Source organism: Triticum aestivum, chromosome 3D (assembly GCF_018294505.1).
Source record: "Triticum aestivum cultivar Chinese Spring chromosome 3D, IWGSC CS RefSeq v2.1, whole genome shotgun sequence".
In the NCBI taxonomy this organism is placed as follows: domain Eukaryota; kingdom Viridiplantae; phylum Streptophyta; class Magnoliopsida; order Poales; family Poaceae; genus Triticum; species Triticum aestivum.
Window position 1 is genome coordinate 145,743,470 of NC_057802.1, and position 9,742 is coordinate 145,753,211.

Sequence of the window (9,742 nt, forward strand, 5' to 3'; positions counted from 1 at the left end):
CAATTTTGACCGCTGTCTAGTGATCTACTCTTGGATCACTATTGTACCCCTTTTCCAAACTCATGGCAAGGTACACAATAGGTCTGGTATACAGCGTGGCATAATTTATAGAACATATGGCTGAGGCATAGGGAATGACTTTCATCCTCTTTCTATCTTCTGCCGAGGTCGGGTTTTGAGTCTTACTCAACTTCATACCTTACAACTCAGGCAAGAAACTCCTTCTTTGACTGATCCATTTTGAACTCCTTCAAAACCTTATCAAGGTATGTACTAATCGAAAGTCTTATCAAGCGTCTTGATCTATCTCAATAGATCTTGATGCCCAATATGTAAGCAGCTTCACCGAGGTCTTTCATTGGAAAACTCCTTTCAAACACTCCTTTATGATTTCCAGAAAATTCTACATCATTTCCGATCAACAATATGTCATTCACATATACTTATCATAAAGGTTGTAGTGCTCCCACTCACTTTCTTGTAAATACAGGCTTCACCACAAGTCTGTATAAAACTATATGCTTTGATCACCTTATCAAAGCGTATATTCCAACTCCGAGATGCTTGCACGAGTCCATAGATGGGTCGCTGGAGTTTGCACACTTTGTTAGCACCTTAGGATCGACAAAACCTTCTGGTTGCATCATATACAACTCTTCTTTAAGAAATCCATTAAGGAATGCAGGTTTGACATCCATTTGCCAAATTTCATAATCATAAAATGCGGCAATTGCTAACATGATTCGGACGGACTTAAGCATCGCTAGGGTGAGAAGGTCTGATCGTAGTTAACTCCTTGAACTTGTTGAAAACCTTTCACAACAAGTTGAGCTTTGTAGACAGTAACATTACCGTCAGCGTCAGTCTTCTTCTTGAAGATCCATTTATTCTCTATGGCTTGCCGATCATCGGGTAAGTCAACCAAAGTCCACACTTTGTTCTCATACGAGGATCCCATCTCAGATTTCATGGCCTCAAGCCATTTCGCGGAATCTGGGCTCATCATCGCTTCCTCATAGTTCGTAGGTTCGTCATGGTCTAGTAACATGACTTCCACAATAGGATTACCGTACCACTCTCGTGCGGAACGTACTCTGGTTGACCTACTAGGTTCGGTAGTAACTTGATCTGAAGTTTCATGATCATCATCATTAACTTCCTCACTAATTGGTGTAGGCATCATTGGAACTGATTTCTATGATGAACTACTTTCCAATTCGGGAGAAGGTACAATTACCTCATCAAGTTCTACTTTCCTCCCACTCACTTCTTTCGAGAGAAACTCCTTCTCTAGAAAGAATCCATTCTTAGCAACAAAAATCTTGCCTTTGGATCTGTGATAGAAGGTGTACCCAACAGTTTCTTTTGGGTATCCTATGAAGACGCACTTCTCCAATTTGGGTTTGAGCTTATCAGGCTGAAGCTTTTTCACATAAGCATCACAACCCAAACTTTAAGAAACGACAACTTAGGTTTCTTGCCCAACCACAATTCATACGGTGTCGTCTCAACGGATTTAGACGATGCCCTATTTAACGTGAATGCATCTGTCTCTAATGCATAACCCCAAAACGATAGTGGCAAATCGGTAAGAGACATCATAGATCGCACCATATCTAATAATGTACTGTTACGATGTTCGGACACACCATTACGCTGTGGTGTTCCAGGTGGCGTGAGCTGTGAAACTATTTCACATTGTTTTAAATGATGGCCAAACTCATAACTCAAATATTCGCCTCCGTGATCAGATCGTAGAAACTTTATTTTCTTGTTACGATGATTCTCCACTTCACTCTGAAATTCTTTGAACTTTTCAAATGTTTCAGACTTGTGTTTCATCAAGCAGATATACCCATATCCACTCAAATCATCTGTGCAGGTCAGAAAATAATGATACCCGCCGCGTGCCTCAATACTCATCGGATTTCATACATCAGATGTATTATTTCCAATAATTATTGGTTCGCTCCATTGTTCCAGAGAACAGAGTTTTAGTCATCTTGCCCATGAGGCATGATTCCAAAAGTCCATCTGTTATGGAGTTTCTTCATGCGCTTTACACCAATATGACTTAAACGGCAGTGCCACAAATATGTTGCACTATCAATATCAACTTTGCATCTTTTGGCATCAATATTATGAATATGCGTATCACTACGATCGAGATTCAATAAACCATTTACATTGGGTGTATGACCGTAGCAGGTTTTATTCATGTAAATAGAACAACAATTATTCTCTGACTTAAATGAATAACCGTATCGCAACAAACATGATCCAATCATATTCATGCTCAACGCAAACACCAAATAACATTTATTTAGGTCCAACACTAATCCCGAAGGTAGAGGGAGTGTGTGATGGTGATCTTATCAACCTTGGAATCTCTTCCAACACACATCGTCACCTCGCCCTTAACTAGTCTCTGTTCATTTAGCAACTCGTGTTTTGAGTTACTAATCTTAGCAACTGAACTGGTATCAAATACCCTGGGGTTACTATGAACACTAGTAAAGTACACATCAATAACATGTATATCAAATATACCTTTGTTCACTTTGCCATCCTTCTTATCCGCCAAGTATCTAGGGCAGTTCCACTTCTAGTGACCATTTCCTTTGCAGTAGAAGCACTCAGTTTCAGGCGTGGGTCTAGCTTTGGGCTTCTTCATGGGAGTGGCAACTTGCTTGCCATTCTTCTTGAAGTTCCCTTTCTTTCCTTTGCCCTTTTTCTTGGAACTAGTGTTCTTGTTAATCATCAACACTTGATGCTATTTCTTGATTTCTACCTTCGCCGATTTCAGCATCGCGAAGAGCTCGGGAATCATTTTTGTCATCCCTTGCATATTATAGTTCATCACGAAGTTCTAGTAATTTGGTTATAGTGACTAGAGAACTCTGTCAATCACTATATTACTTGGAAGATTAACTCCCACTTGATTCAAGCGATTGTAGTACCCAGACATTCTGAGCACATGCTCACTAGTTGAGCTATTCTCCTCCATCTTGTAGGCTAAGTACTTGTCAAAAGGTCTCATACCTCTCGACACGGGCATGAGTATGAAATACCAATTTCAACTCTTGGAACATCTCATATGCTCTGTGGCATTTCAAAACATTTTTTGAAGTCCCGGTTCTAAGCCATAAAGCATGGTGCACTAAACTATCAAGTAGTCATCATACCGAGCTTAAAAAACGTTCATAACGTCTGCATCTGCTCCTGCAACAGGTTCATCACCTAGTGGTGCATCAAGGACATAATTCTTCTGTGCAGCAATGGGGATAATCCTCAAGTTACGGACCCAGTCCGTGTAGTTGCTACCATCATCTTTCAACTTAGCTTTCTCTAGGAATGCATTAAAATTCAAGGGAAGGGTAGCACGGGCCATTGATCTACAACAACATAGATATGCAAAAACTATCAGGACTAAGTTCATGAAAAATTAAAGTTCAATTAATCATATTACTTAAGAACTCCCACTTAGATAGACATCCCTCTAGTCATCTAAATGAACACGTGATCCATATCAACTAAACCATGTTCGATCATCACGTGAGATGGAGTAGCTTTCAATGGTGAACATCTCTATGTTGATCATATCTACTATATGATTCATGTTCGACCTTTTGGTCTCATTGTTCCGAGGCTATATCTGCATATGCCAGGCTCGTCAAGTTTAACCCGAGTATTTTGCATGTGCAAAACTGGCTTGCACCCGTTGTATGTGAACATAGAGCTTATCACACCCGATCATCACATGATGTCTCGGCACGACGAACTGTGGGAACGATGCATACTCATGGAGAACACTTATACCTTGAAATTTAGTGAGGGATCATCTTATAATGCTACCGCTGTACTCAGCAAAATAAGATGCATAAAAGATAAACATCACGTGAAATCAAAATATGTGACATGATATGGCCATCATCATCTTGTGCCCTTGATCTCCATCTCCAAAGCACCATTATGATCTCCATCGTCACTGACTTGACACCTTGATCTCCATCGTAGCGTCGTTGTCGTCTCGCCAACTATTGCTTCTACAACTATCGCTACCGCATAGTGATAAAGTAAAGCAATTACATGGCAATTGCATTTCATACAATAAAGCGACAACCATAAGGCTCCTGCCAGTTGCCGATAACTTTCACAAAACATGGTCATCTCATACAATAACGTATATCACATCATGCCTTGACCATATCACATCACAACATGCCCCGCAAAAACAAGTTAGACGTCATCTAATTTGTTGTTGCAAGTTTTACGTGGCTACTACGGGCTTCTAGCAAGAACCGTTCTTACCTACGCATCAAAACCACAACGATTTTTCGTCAAGTAAGGGCTGGCTCGCCTTCTAGTGAGCCTGTGCAGCAGACTGCTGGCATGCCTATCGTCATTTCACATAGCTACTAGCACGCCCCCCGGTGAAACTGCCTAGCGAACATGTGCATGCCTCGGCCTCCCAGTCTGCCTGTGCGGCAAACTGCTAGCATGTGTCTTGTCAATTCACGGATGCCCGTACGGCACACGGGACGCGTGGCAACACGTAATATATTTATTTTTCCTTTTTGATGATTTATTCTATCGCTTTATTGCTTAACCGAATCACGGCACGTACATTGTTGGTCTAACACACACGGTTCGACTAAAAGAGTCCGTTTGCGATATTGGTTGCTAATTATTGATAATTTCCTGTCTATAAGAAGATTATATCAAAACTTGTGTCAAATTTGAAAAAAAAAATATTATATTACAGTCTATTGGTGTCCATACAACACCATGATAAGTTTCATGAATTTCAACTTAGTTTTGGATTTACTAGATTTTAAAATCAAGATTATCGATGTTTAAAATTTCTTGCATGGGGACTAAACATGCAACCACGGACACGTACATATGAATTTCCAATCCATTTTGGTGCACAATCACGGGTCTCATGTAGCTCTAATTTGATTATTGCACATTAAATCCCTAGGAAATCAATCAATGTACATATAGAGGAGATTCGTCACATCGTGCACTTATAGAGGAGATTCGTAGGTTGGCTGGAAGTGATGCTAGGGAGATCTCTTTTACTCGTTGTAGCCGCCTGCAGAACATGATTAGTCATGAGCTGGCCGCCTATGGCCGTAACACTCCGCACACAGCAGTTTGGCTTACTGCCGGGATGGATTTTGTTGTAGACCTGGCTCTCGCTGAGAAGCCTCCTTGAGTAATGAGAATTCATTTTTCCCTGCAAAAAAATCAATCAATGTATAAAAACGGACAAATGTTATCTTTTTTTTTTCAATTTTTAACACTAAACTCCTTTGGTCATATGGTAGATGATCAATATATATATACATCTGGGCTATTCTGTTTCGCGTAACAAAATATTATTCTGTTACCCTACTTGAACTGATAGTTTCAGGCGGTTGTACTGATGTTTTTCATCACGTTGAACTGATCGTCTTTTCGTCGGAATGGGGCGTGTAATATATCGTTGGAAAGATCTTGACATCTACATTACAAATATATATGTTTTTTTGCAAAATCATCACGGTTTAAGAGCAGTTTTGAAAAACCCATTTTTTTTCAAAACGAAAAACGTGAATCGTATTTTGGACTCAATTTTCAAACAGTTTGTCGGAATTTAGCAAATAAGATGGCGTTGGAAAGCTGGAAAAAAATCTGCATCTTCCATATATCTACTGTTTTTTCAAATTATATACAATTTAAAAGTAATTTGAAAAATGGTGAAATTATGGATGAAACGTATTTTCGCATTTGTTTGCAAACGGTTTGTCAGATTGATGCAAATGATACGGCGTTGGAAAGCTATGGAAAATGCGCAAATTTTTGTATAGAAATGTTTTTCTAATTCCTTGCGGTTTAAAAACGAATTCGAATACGGTCAAATTTGATTTTGAACATGATTTTTTTTAAAAGTTTGTCGAAATGGGCCAAATAATATACCGTTGGATAGCTATCGAAAATGCAAAACTTAGCCATGTTGAACGTTTTCTCAAATTAGCAATCGTTGATGAGTAATTTTGAATACGGTGAGACACGTCGTGATGTTTTTCCGTTAAAAAAAGCAGAGTACTTGTACTGAACTATGTATGTGTGTACTAATTTATTTTTCACAGAGTATTTTTGAAAGGTTCCAAAAAGAGAGTACTTGAATGGATGTCCGTATGGATTTGTGCTGAGCGTGTTTTCATAGACTAGACTTTTACCCTGTTTTTTCGGTATATGATTTTCCTCGTAACGTTTCAATGGTACACGATACCATAGTCACCGAACTTGCATGGCTTATATGTTGAACTGAATCATATTTTTTTGAAAAGAATTTTTTCATGTGTTTATTTTTTTGAACTCAACTTTTTTTGCAACGATGTGTTGGACTATGTTTGTACTGATTTATGTGTGTGTTTGTACTGATATATTTTTTCATAGATTATTTTTGAATAGTTTCGAAAAAATAGTACTTGAACTGATGCCCATATAGATTTGTACTGAGCGTGTTTTCACAGAGTAGATTTTACTTTTTATCTTTTGATATGGTTTTCCTTGGTTTACGGTATCATAGTCCTCGAACTTGCATTGTATATACTATGAATGATATTTTCTCATAAAGAAAAGAGAAAAAAATCATGTGTTTCTTTTTGCAACGATGTTTTGGACTTCTCTCGTCTCAACTACTGTTTTCCATTAACATAGGTTTATCATTTGATAAAAAAAGTTCTTACTAAACAAAATGTTTTGAAAATTTTCACCGACAACACATGAACTTCTGAGTTCTCCCGATCATACAATATAATACATAGAATAGATCATAATAACATTTATCACAAAAAAAAGTGTTGAGCGGTCACTGCTCCATGTATGAAGATAGTGTGTCCATTGCCCAATGCTTCAACATCTTCATCAACCTGTCACACAACACAGTAAATAGTGTGAGCACAAAATAATACAAGTGAATAGATTATTTCGACTTATATGACTAGATTATTTGAACTACCTCGGGGTTGATCATGAACTTATAGAAGTAAAATAAAAAATATTTTAATTTTAAATGTGCTTTCTCATCCGAGTTGACGGTGTCATCATCACTAAACTTGCATAGTTTATATAGTTTCACTGACTGAAGTTCTTCCCGAGAAAAGTTTGTGTTTTGAACTTATATGCTAGTGACACATTTTTAGTAACGATGGAAGAGCTTGAACAATCCATAGACAGGAGAATTAAGAGCCTTAACAATCCATAGACGGGAGAATTAAGTTTTTTTTAACGATTTTTTGGACTTCTCACGTTTTGCATCTTGAACTTTTCCCATTTGAATTTTCCGATTCTTAATTTTTAATTTATGGTACTGATGGTACTAGAGAGTTTGTACTTCTCAAAAAATAATCACTCGATGTTCTTTTAGTTTTAGTTTTTAATTTTCTTTATCATCCTTATCCTTACTGTCAACGTCATCACCATCATACCTTTATGGTTTATATAGTTGAACGGACTTACAATTTTACCATTCCTTCTTTTAAAAACTTATGTTTTCTTCTCCAAAGCTTCCTACCTGACGAGAATCAGAAATTATTTAGTTTTTACATTCGTACTTCCAAGTGTCTTTAATGACATTTTCACATTTTTACTTTGTTTTACCTCATCAAACAGGCGCACAACACATTTGAAGAAACAAAATACGAATCTTAGAAGCACAAGGGGGATAACCATTGCACAAGACTTCATATGTGCCTCCATCATAGAAAACTAGACTGAATTTTGCCAAGTTCTAAGGATGAACAAATGAATCATACAGAATATTGTCAAAACCCCGCATTTTTTCTCACTGAAACAAACTTCTGTACTTGCATACAACCCTCTCTGAACTTGGACGGCACCTACTGCTTAACTTGGACGATGACCATTTCTCAACTCGAATGGAGGTTGTCGTTGCTTTTTAACCATGAATGCTTCTAAAGACACTGGGAATTGCTTCAAAACTGCTTTATACTTTTTAACATGAGTGTTCTCTCAGCTGGGACAAGAAGCAATGCATACATCATATTTTTATTCTGCAAGAACAAAACACTCCAATAATTAACAACTAATCTATCAGTACATGCAGAACAATTTTAGTTTTGAGAACAAACTTCCATTGACGTGTCAAACTCTGAATCTGTATAGAGGACAGGATGTGTCTCAGGCTACTTAGAATATTTATGAAAAATTGGCAACAGGACCAGCCTCGACATTTTCCACTTGTAAGATAAACATAAAATAGAAGTACTAGCACTGAACTAGTAGGATTACCTAAAACTAGGTATTTCCAGTTTGAGCAGAAGAATCTATGAAACCAGATTGCATGTCCAACCACAAACCAAGACTAATATGTACTGTTTTGCTTAGTCTGGGATGGACTATAAGATTTTACAAAGCCACTTAATTACCTTGAGTGCACACATGATTTTTGGGGATTTCCTCAAGATTATGCACAATAAAGCATACGGACTGAAAAGAATAGACAAGCTGAACTGTAAACCAAAATAAATGGCCACTGGGTTCCCCATATAGCAACTAAAACTCAGTACAACTACACCTTTTATTGCTGCACTACTACTTAAAACAAGTTAAATCAATAAAAAAACTGAACTAACAAACTTCTACTTCATATCATTTGTGCATGTCCATGGCGACAGTGTGCAACTGTTGAGCATGTAGCTGATGTGCGGGATGCAAATGCCCCTTAGTGGTGGACGCAAATGCTCGTGTGCTGGACGCAAGTTCAGCATATATATGTCCCTGTATGAACTTACATATTTCCATTTCTTTCTTTACACATATAAAAGTCAGTGCTTTTTTGTAGAATGAACACCTACTATTTTTACCAATTGAACTATTTAAAGCATTGAAAAGTGAACTTTTATTGAGTTGTTTTACATAGCTAACAGTGGACAAAGATAAAGATTATGAGTTTCCTTAAACATAATCAAAACAAGCATTTGAATTGGTTATGTACCTCCACTCAAAGAGAGCTTGGACTTGCTACTATTCTTTCTCTAACTGCCGATTGTAGATTGATGTCAAGCATTACAACAAGTACCCGTCCCCCTTTTGTGCTAAACAATCAAAATCGTCGCGCATAGGGAAGCACCAGCAGCATTTCAAGCATTTTCAAGCAGAGTAAAAATACATTAATATTTCAGCAATTCAAGCTACAGCTAACATTAGCAGGAATTCAAGCGAAAGAAGAGACAGAGGTTACGGGAGAGAGCAGAACATGAGAGACCTTAGCTAGAGCATAGTGGAGGTTGGGAAAGGAGGCAAACTCCTGAGCTGCGGTGTCGAACGACTCGACGCTGTGTCATTGAACGACCCATGGTGGTAGCAGTGAATGGTGCCGTGCCATCGTGTAGGGCTAGCACCGAGGCTAGCACGCAGAGGATCCTGCCTGCGGCGGCTCGTCGGACCTGAGTGGCGGTGAAGAGAACACGATGGCCCCACAATGTGGACCTGGGTGGACGCAAAGAGGGCCGGGGTTGCGGACGAGGCTCAGCGGGGATTCTTGGGGTGGCGGTGAACGGACATACGTGGCGGAGGAGAACGGACTGGGGTGGCGGAGGTGAATGGCCTAGGGGCGGCGGTGAATGGACATCGATGGCGGAGGTGAACAGCCTGCACGTTGAGGCTGTGGAGGGCGACGCCGGATATGGGGTCGGGGCGCAGAGCAAGTCGCCGGCGCGAGTGCTTC

The 9,742-nt window shown here is 38.9% G+C and overlaps 1 long non-coding RNA gene across 2 annotated transcripts; it reads right to left on the bottom strand.

Moving 5' to 3' along the window:
• Positions 1–7,718: 7,718 nt before the first annotated feature.
• On the bottom strand, positions 7,719–9,736 carry LOC123077955 (uncharacterized). 2 transcript variants are annotated; one of them, XR_006436949.1, is made up of 2 exons: positions 9,281–9,736; positions 7,719–8,066 (listed from the first exon to the last, which is right to left on the bottom strand). It is a non-coding gene; the product is annotated as an uncharacterized lncRNA (long non-coding RNA). The 2 variants fall into 2 exon arrangements; XR_006436950.1 differs by having other exon boundaries at positions 7,719–9,110.
• Between the last annotated feature and the right edge of the window lie 6 nt (positions 9,737–9,742).